Genomic DNA, 10907 nt, shown 5'->3' on the forward strand with positions numbered 1-10907 from the left:
TTCGTTTACAATCATGGATCCATGTTACATAACAAAAAACTTAAAATTCTAACAATAATAAAATTCTTTAAAATACATAAAAAATCACTGATGATTCTCTTGAGGTGACTGGTACAGACTATCTATACTGGTATCCCAGTATCTCTAGGTGTTCTTTGAACAATAGGATAATTTCTGATGATCCTCTTATACAGACTTATCCGGACTGTTAACCCAGTATCTCTTGGTACGGCGGTCACCTTTCTAGGTGTTAAGTGCCTCAATGTCTAATATTCCCTAAATATGTGAGTGGCGTATGTGTGCAAAAATTGTGCTGGAGGATACCAAAATCCTTCTATGTTGGAAAAATGATGATACACTTGTGTTAGTAAAATATGTGATGAAAAAATATGTGATCAAAAAATTATGTGATCAAAAAATTAAAAAATTAAGTATATTGAAGTGGTGGTGTAAATAATAGTGGTGGTTACTACACCTTGATTAAATTATTGCTGCAAGTCATAAACATTTCAAAACATAGTGATGACATGTACATAAAGCAAATCACGATAAGAGATAAACAAAAAATATATAAACAAAAAATATATAGTCCTTCAAATGATAAGTCCAAATTGAAGTGTTCACTCCAAAAAGTGCTGATAATAAACCACAAACTGAAAAACCAAAGTTAAAAAATCAAAAAATCAGTGGCCACTGTAAAATAAAAGTGAAACAAGTCAATCCTGTGAGGAGATATAAATAATTCTGCAACCTCGGCAGTACTGGATAATGGTGATATATCAAAGTTTCAAAGTTTCATCCGGGGTCCGGCTGACCCAAATCACACCTAAAAATAAAACAAACACACAATAGTGCAGAGCGTAATTTCTCAAGAAGATTTGAAAGGAGGAAGACTCACCAGTCGACGCGTTTCGGTCTGTGCTAGACCTTTATCAAGACTGGATTGTGTGGGTTTTGGTGGTCTTTTATACCTGTATTCTGAATGCATACCGGAAGTGCTTGCTTAGTACTTCCTGTTTCGTTAAGGTGATTAAAATAATTAAGATGTTCGTTTTTTTAAATATCAGTCGCCTTTATTTTAATACTCTGATGTGCCTTTATGGCAATCAATTATGCTTCTTTACATTGTGTATTTATAATCTACTCCGGTGTTCGTCCGGATTTTTCGTATCTAACAACTTCCGGTTTGCATGAAAAGTTGTTAAATCTGACAACTTCCGGTTTGCATTCAGAGTTTATTTACATATTATCGGCATATAAGTACTACCGAAAAAAGAATTCAATACATTTAAATTAGACCAATAGTTCAGACTCATGTTTTAATTAATCTGTTGCACATGATCGCTTATCCATTCTCTATACGGTTAATCTCTATATGGTTCCTTCTCTAGAAGAAGTGGCAGTCTTTAATAGAGGCCAATTGTTTGCTTGTCTATTGGAATCCTATAGAGCTTGTCATTCATTTAAGCCTTATCTGCTTATAGTCGTATTACTCTGTCTATTATATACAAAAATATGTGAGAAGGGGTGTGTGCAGATATCCTATTCCTATTGGTTGGATTCAGAGGGTCTGTTACAGAGCTCTATTCCTATTGGTCAGAGTTTTTTTCTTTTGGGGGCGTGTTTCTGAGTGCTATGTTTGAGATAGGTGGCATGCGATGTGTTACAAGGAGTTATTCTTATTGGCACGCAATGTTATTATTACTAATCGGCTTGATTCATTTACAGTGCACATTCAACCATATTCCCCCCATTTCAAAGGGGTATAGGATAAATCTTCATCCAATGTTATCTGTATATAATGTCTTTGATTCTGACTCATAATACAGGGATAATTATTATATTCCCTTTTAGTTATAAACTGTTCATGTTTCATACATGTATCAATAATCAAAATACCGTCTGCTTCTAGATACATTTAAGGGGAGAGCGGAGTGAGCTAGTTTACAATTCAATAATAACTTCTTTGTTACTATATGGATTCATCTTTGAGACCCGTTTTCTATCAACCTATATCTTTTATTGAAAGATTTATGTATTTGTGAGCAATCTCTTATGTTATACATAACTATTGTTGCTAAATTGAGTAACTGACATCTAGGATTCCCCTTCTAGTATTTTATAATGCAGTAAGCGATATTTCAGATGTCACTGCTAGGGGCATCTTTATCTGTTATATCACTGATAGGGGGATTTTTAAGGGAGAGTCTTTTAAGGTGGAATTTGTATCCAAATACATATATCGATATATGTGTGTATCTTCTCTATAAAGAAGAGACCAATTTATCTACAACCCAATGGGTTAGATGAGTATTAAGTTAAGCCTGTTTCTTTTATGGCTATATTTATTAATCATTAGAAGTCGTTAAACATACACCCAGGTTGTGTTTTACCGGGTGAATGATAACTTTCTTTTATTTAAAGTGGTGCCTGACTGGTGTCTGGTATTGTTTTATACTATTTGGAGGAAGAAGGAGTAGAGTATATATTTCCATCACTTTATTGATTTCTTCAGACAATTTACTGGCTTATAATTTGTTCAGATATACGAGCATATTTTGCTGAACCTAATCTATATTTTCAGATTCCACTGTTTTCTATAGATTAGTTCAATTAATAATTCTCTTTAACATAGAAGAGCTTAGAGGTAGAAAGGGGGGGTGTCCCAATGAGGTTCATAGGTTAGTAACTATTTTGTTTTATTTTCCTTAAGGACTATTCCAGGAGGCTAAGCTAGATGTCTATATATATATATATGTGTATAAATTACTCCAAAAAACTGGGAGAGAATTGGGAGAGATGGGTATTCTTCATGTGACCTAAAATAGAGAGAGAGAGATATTTTGTTTTAACTGGAGAGATAGATCTGACAATTTTTTCTTTTTCTTCATAGAGTTTGGATCTTATTTTTTATTTTAACTAGAGTGATGGGTATGACAATTATTTCTTTCTTCATAAAGTTTGAATCTTGCTTTTCTTGGAGGTACACATTATTCGTAGCATACCCCAATGTGCCCTTTGTATATATTATATAGTTGTATTTGTATTTTTGATTAGCATTTCAGTAAATGGGAAAGGTCTTCTTTATTATTGAGGCCCTTTGGATGTAAGCAATCCATTAGAAATATCCATTTCGATTCATTGGTTAGTAGTAGTTTTTCAAAGTTGCCGCCTCTCCAATTTTTGGTGACTTTTTGAATTCCTATATATCTCAGTGTATTGATGTTCCCATGATGTTTAGTCGCAAAGTGCTGGTAGAGTGGCGTATCCATGTTTAGTTTTTCTATCATCAGCAGGTGTTCCCGGATCCTATCCCTCAGGGTCCTGGACGTTTGTCCTACGTATTGTAGCCCACATGGGCATTGTAGTAAGTAGATCACGCCTTTATCTTTACATCGTATCAGATCTTGTATTTTAAACTCCTCTTTGGTGTTATGGGAGCTGAATTTAGTTGTTTTAGACCCACACTTGCAGGCTTTGCATGTATGACAAGGGTAAAATCCTTTCACCTTGCTTCCAAACACGTCCATTGTTCCTCCAGATGCTTTCTTTTGGAGGCTAGGTGCCAATCTGGTCTTTAGATTTTTTGTTTTCCTATATATGAATCTGGGATTTTCTGGCAGTTTGTCTCCCAAGACATCATCGTCTTTTAACAGCGCCCAGTGTTTTCGAAATATATTCTCTACAATGTGTTTATTCTCACTGTATTCTGTTATCATCGCTATGTCGAAACCGCCTCCAGAGTGTTTGTCCTTCACCTTTTCCTTATATCTAGTGAGTTCTTTTCTTTCTATCTTTCTCACTTCATCCAGTTTCTCATCCAGCATTTTCTCATCATAGCCTCTCTCTATAAACTTCTCCTTGATTGTTGAAGCTTGTTCTTCCCACTTAAGAGGATCAGAGCAGTTCTTTTTCATCCGTAACAGTTGTCCTTTTGGGATGTTGTTCTTCCATCTATTTAGGTGGCAGCTTTTTTTATGGACATAATTATTACTGTCCACTTCCTTAAAGTGGGTGGAAGTTTCTAGTCTCCCTCCTTTTACCTCTATTCTTAGATCCAGGAATGTCAGGGCTGTTTGGCTACATTCATATGTAAACTTTAGATTTACATGATTTTTATTCATAATTTCGATGGTGTACACCAGATCTTCCAAAGTGCCCTTCCAAATTATAATGATGTCATCTATATAACGCCGATATAGGACCAGGTCCGCGCCCGCTGGACAGGAGTCCCAGAAGATTTGCTCCCATTTTCCCATATAGAGATTCGCGTAACTCGGCGCGAACCTGGTCCCCATGGCTGTCCCACAAGTTTGACGATAGAATTTGCCATCATTACTGAAGAAGTTATGTGTTAGGATGTACCGGATGCTTTCCAATATGAACTCATTTTGTTCTGATGGTATTTCGGGTTCTTTATCCAAAAAGAACTTCACCGCATCGATTCCTTCCTCATGCGGGATGCTCGTATACAGTGACGTCACGTCACATGATGCCAGTATATACCCATCTTCCCAAGATACATTTTCTATAATGTTCAAGACCTGTGTCGAATCCCTTAGATAGGAGGGTAATTTTTTGACCAGTTTTTGTAAATGCTGGTCTATATATTCCGATAAGTTGCTACTCAAAGACCCTATTCCGGAGATTATTGGTCTTCCGGGGGGTTTGGTTAGTGTTTTGTGGATCTTGGGTAGGTGATATAATATCGGTATAACTGGATGTTTGATATTTAGGTAGTTGAACTCCTTGTCGTTCAGTATCCCTTCTTCATTGGCCTCCTTCAGTAGGTCTGTGAGTTCTTTTTTATATATGTCTGTAGGGTTCCTTTTGAGTTCTACCGATATTATATCACCTACCCAAGATCCACAAAACACTAACCAAACCCCCCGGAAGACCAATAATCTCCAGAATAGGGTCTTTGAGTAGCAACTTATCGGAATATATAGACCAGCATTTACAAAAACTGGTCAAAAAATTACCCTCCTATCTAAGGGATTCGAAACAGGTCTTGAACATTATAGAAAATGTATCTTGGGAAGATGGGTATATACTGGCATCATGTGACGTGACGTCACTGTATACGAGCATCCCGCATGAGGAAGGAATCGATGCGGTGAAGTTCTTTTTGGATAAAGAACCCGAAATACCATCAGAACAAAATGAGTTCATATTGGAAAGCATCCGGTACATCCTAACACATAACTTCTTCAGTAATGATGGCAAATTCTATCGTCAAACTTGTGGGACAGCCATGGGGACCAGGTTCGCGCCGAGTTACGCGAATCTCTATATGGGAAAATGGGAGCAAATCTTCTGGGACTCCTGTCCAGCGGGCGCGGACCTGGTCCTATATCGGCGTTATATAGATGACATCATTATAATTTGGAAGGGCACTTTGGAAGATCTGGTGTACACCATCGAAATTATGAATAAAAATCATGTAAATCTAAAGTTTACATATGAATGTAGCCAAACAGCCCTGACATTCCTGGATCTAAGAATAGAGGTAAAAGGAGGGAGACTAGAAACTTCCACCCACTTTAAGGAAGTGGACAGTAATAATTATGTCCATAAAAAAAGCTGCCACCTTAATAGATGGAAGAACAACATCCCAAAAGGACAACTGTTACGGATGAAAAAGAACTGCTCTGATCCTCTTAAGTGGCAAGAACAAGCTTCAACAATCAAGGAGAAGTTTATAGAGAGAGGCTATGATGAGAAAATGCTGGATGAGAAACTGGATGAAGTGAGAAAGATAGAAAGAAAAGAACTCACTAGATATAAGGAAAAGGTGAAGGACAAACACTCTGGAGGCGGTTTCGACATAGCGATGATAACAGAATACAGTGAGAATAAACACATTGTAGAGAATATATTTCGAAAACACTGGGCGCTGTTAAAAGACGATGATGTCTTGGGAGACAAACTGCCAGAAAATCCCAGATTCATATATAGGAAAACAAAAAATCTAAAGACCAGATTGGCACCTAGCCTCCAAAAGAAAGCATCTGGAGGAACAATGGACGTGTTTGGAAGCAAGGTGAAAGGATTTTACCCTTGTCATACATGCAAAGCCTGCAAGTGTGGGTCTAAAACATCTAAACTCAGCTCCCATAACACCAAAGAGGAGTTTAAAATACAAGATCTGATACGATGTAAAGATAAAGGCGTGATCTACTTACTACAATGCCCATGTGGGCTACAATACGTAGGACAAACGTCCAGGACCCTGAGGGATAGGATCCGGGAACACCTGCTGATGATAGAAAAACTAAACATGGATACGCCACTCTACCAGCACTTTGCGACTAAACATCATGGGAACATCAATACACTGAGATATATAGGAATTCAAAAAGTCACCAAAAATTGGAGAGGCGGCAACTTTGAAAAACTACTACTAACCAATGAATCGAAATGGATATTTCTAATGGATTGCTTACATCCAAAGGGCCTCAATAATAAAGAAGACCTTTCCCATTTACTGAAATGCTAATCAAAAATACAAATACAACTATATAATATATACAAAGGGCACATTGGGGTATGCTACGAATAATGTGTACCTCCAAGAAAAGCAAGATTCAAACTTTATGAAGAAAGAAATAATTGTCATACCCATCACTCTAGTTAAAATAAAAAATAAGATCCAAACTCTATGAAGAAAAAGAAAAAATTGTCAGATCTATCTCTCCAGTTAAAACAAAATATCTATCTCTCTCTATTTTAGGTCACATGAAGAATACCCATCTCTCCCAATTCTCTCCCAGTTTTTTTGGAGTAATTTATACACATATATATATATATAGACATCTAGCTTAGCCTCCTGGAATAGTCCTTAAGGAAAATAAAACAAAATAGATACTAACTTATGAACCTCATTGGGACACCCCCCCTTTCTACCTCTAAGCTCTTCTATGTTAAAGAGAATTATTAATTGAACTAATCTATAGAAAACAGTGGAATCTGAAAATATAGATTAGGTTCAGCAAAATATGCTCGTATATCTGAACAAATTATAAGCCAGTAAATTGTCTGAAGAAATCAATAAAGTGATGGAAATATATACTCTACTCCTTCTTCCTCCAAATAGTATAAAACAATACCAGACACCAGTCAGGCACCACTTTAAATAAAAGAAAGTTATCATTCACCCGGTAAAACACAACCTGGGTGTATGTTTAACGACTTCTAATGATTAATAAATATAGCCATAAAAGAAACAGGCTTAACTTAATACTCATCTAACCCATTGGGTTGTAGATAAATTGGTCTCTTCTTTATAGAGAAGATACACACATATATCGATATATGTATTTGGATACAAATTCCACCTTAAAAGACTCTCCCTTAAAAATCCCCCTATCAGTGATATAACAGATAAAGATGCCCCTAGCAGTGACATCTGAAATATCGCTTACTGCATTATAAAATACTAGAAGGGGAATCCTAGATGTCAGTTACTCAATTTAGCAACAATAGTTATGTATAACATAAGAGATTGCTCACAAATACATAAATCTTTCAATAAAAGATATAGGTTGATAGAAAACGGGTCTCAAAGATGAATCCATATAGTAACAAAGAAGTTATTATTGAATTGTAAACTAGCTCACTCCGCTCTCCCCTTAAATGTATCTAGAAGCAGACGGTATTTTGATTATTGATACATGTATGAAACATGAACAGTTTATAACTAAAAGGGAATATAATAATTATCCCTGTATTATGAGTCAGAATCAAAGACATTATATACAGATAACATTGGATGAAGATTTATCCTATACCCCTTTGAAATGGGGGGAATATGGTTGAATGTGCACTGTAAATGAATCAAGCCGATTAGTAATAATAACATTGCGTGCCAATAAGAATAACTCCTTGTAACACATCGCATGCCACCTATCTCAAACATAGCACTCAGAAACACGCCCCCAAAAGAAAAAAACTCTGACCAATAGGAATAGAGCTCTGTAACAGACCCTCTGAATCCAACCAATAGGAATAGGATATCTGCACACACCCCTTCTCACATATTTTTGTATATAATAGACAGAGTAATACGACTATAAGCAGATAAGGCTTAAATGAATGACAAGCTCTATAGGATTCCAATAGACAAGCAAACAATTGGCCTCTATTAAAGACTGCCACTTCTTCTAGAGAAGGAACCATATAGAGATTAACCGTATAGAGAATGGATAAGCGATCATGTGCAACAGATTAATTAAAACATGAGTCTGAACTATTGGTCTAATTTAAATGTATTGAATTCTTTTTTCGGTAGTACTTATATGCCGATAATATGTAAATAAACTCTGAATGCAAACCGGAAGTTGTCAGATTTAACAACTTTTCATGCAAACCGGAAGTTGTTAGATACGAAAAATCCGGACGAACACCGGAGTAGATTATAAATACACAATGTAAAGAAGCATAATTGATTGCCATAAAGGCACATCAGAGTATTAAAATAAAGGCGACTGATATTTAAAAAAACGAACATCTTAATTATTTTAATCACCTTAACGAAACAGGAAGTACTAAGCAAGCACTTCCGGTATGCATTCAGAATACAGGTATAAAAGACCACCAAAACCCACACAATCCAGTCTTGATAAAGGTCTAGCACAGACCGAAACGCGTCGACTGGTGAGTCTTCCTCCTTTCAAATCTTCTTGAGAAATTACGCTCTGCACTATTGTGTGTTTGTTTTATTTTTAGGTGTGATTTGGGTCAGCCGAACCCCGGATGAAACTTTGAAACTTTGATATATCACCATTATCCAGTACTGCCGAGGTTGCAGAATTATTTATATCTCCTCACAGGATTGACTTGTTTCACTTTTATTTTACAGTGGCCACTGATTTTTTGATTTTTTAACTTTGGTTTTTCAGTTTGTGGTTTATTATCAGCACTTTTTGGAGTGAACACTTCAATTTGGACTTATCATTTGAAGGACTATATATTTTTTGTTTATATATTTTTTGTTTATCTCTTATCGTGATTTGCTTTATGTACATGTCATCACTATGTTTTGAAATGTTTATGACTTGCAGCAATAATTTAATCAAGGTGTAGTAACCACCACTATTATTTACACCACCACTTCAATATACTTAATTTTTTAATTTTTTGATCACATAATTTTTTGATCACATATTTTTTCATCACATATTTTACTAACACAAGTGTATCATCACTTTTCCAACATAGAAGGATTTTGGTATCCTCCAGCACAATTTTTGCACACATACGCCACTCACATATTTAGGGAATATTAGACATTGAGGCACTTAACACCTAGAAAGGTGACCGCCGTACCAAGAGATACTGGGTTAACAGTCCGGATAAGTCTGTATAAGAGGATCATCAGAAATTATCCTATTGTTCAAAGAACACCTAGAGATACTGGGATACCAGTATAGATAGTCTGTACCAGTCACCTCAAGAGAATCATCAGTGATTTTTTATGTATTTTAAAGAATTTTATTATTGTTAGAATTTTAAGTTTTTTGTTATGTAACATGGATCCATGATTGTAAACGAATTAAAGTGTAACTTCTACTTTTTAAGTGAATCTGTTTAAACTTTGTCCAGACCCGGCCTTTCAGGCGCTTTGGTTCCACCCCTTTTCTAGTTAATAAATATAATGCAGGTGTCGGCGATGTCGGGGGTGGCAGATTAGGGGTTAATAAGTGTAAGATTAGGGGTGTTTAGACTCAGAGTTTATGTTAGGTGTAAACATAAAATGTGTTTCCCCATAGGAATCAATGGGGCTGCGTTACTGAGCTTTACGCTGCTTTTTTGCAGGTGTTAGACTTTTTCTCAGCCGGCTCTCCCCATTGATGTCTATGGGGAAATCGTGCACGAGTACGTACGACCAGCTCACCGCTGACTTAAGCACGCTGGTATTGGAGTAAGGTATGGAGCACAGCTTTGCTCTACGCTCACTTCTTGTCTTTTAACGCCGGGTTTGTAAAAACCCGCAATACCACCGTTGCAGGTGAGTGGTGAGAAAAAACTGCTCGTTAGAACCGCACAGCTCATAATGAAAGACTCGTAATCTAGCCGTTAGTTTTTTTTTTTTTTTAAAGCACCCTCCATTAAAGTCTATGGGGCAAATGCATTACTGCGGTCATGATATCCAAAGTCCTGAAGTTATCGGGGGTTCTCAAAAACAATTTACTTTCAACTTGTGCGCTAACCCACACGTTAAAAGTTTGCTTTCAGTGTTGTTTGCACGCGAGCGAAAACGCAAAATAATGCACCACTTGTAATCTGTCCCTTTATCTTTAACCCTTCCCCCTAAAAAAACTTTAATTTATTTTTAAGCCTTAACACCTTAATTCACCTCCATTTGTTTATTTCTAAAGCATTTAATGTGTTTTTTTTTAATGCAAAATACCAGCATTAATATTTAATGCAAGGTTTTCAAAATCATTAAAGGTTCAATATAGTGTGAAAAAAAAAATCAAATGTTTTCATTCATTACAGCATAAAATGTTTTTGTATCAAACCTGTGTTTAATAGCTGCAAAGGGGTAAAAACATAGTTAAAGTACTGCTCAAGACAAAAAGCAGAGAACTGGTGTTCCTTAGCGGAAACTGACATTGAGCTAGGCAGCAACGCTAGTTGCACATCTGGGTCATGTGACTAGTGCTGCTGATTGGGTCAGCGGTATTCCAGATTACGTACAAGTGCAACATTTATCTGACAACTTGTACACTTCTACTCCTTCCCATTGAAAGTATAGGTTTCACTATATAACTGGGTGCGTTAAAAATTATTTGGTTAACATTTTAACCAACAACTAATACCCAATCATGTATTATTCTCTGCTCAAGGCCTAGCACAACATAACTCCTAAAAACTGTGAAATCCATTCAGATAAGAGGCGACCT

The sequence above is a fragment of the Bombina bombina genome, chromosome 6, assembly GCF_027579735.1.
Source record: "Bombina bombina isolate aBomBom1 chromosome 6, aBomBom1.pri, whole genome shotgun sequence".
NCBI classification, from domain to species: domain Eukaryota; kingdom Metazoa; phylum Chordata; class Amphibia; order Anura; family Bombinatoridae; genus Bombina; species Bombina bombina.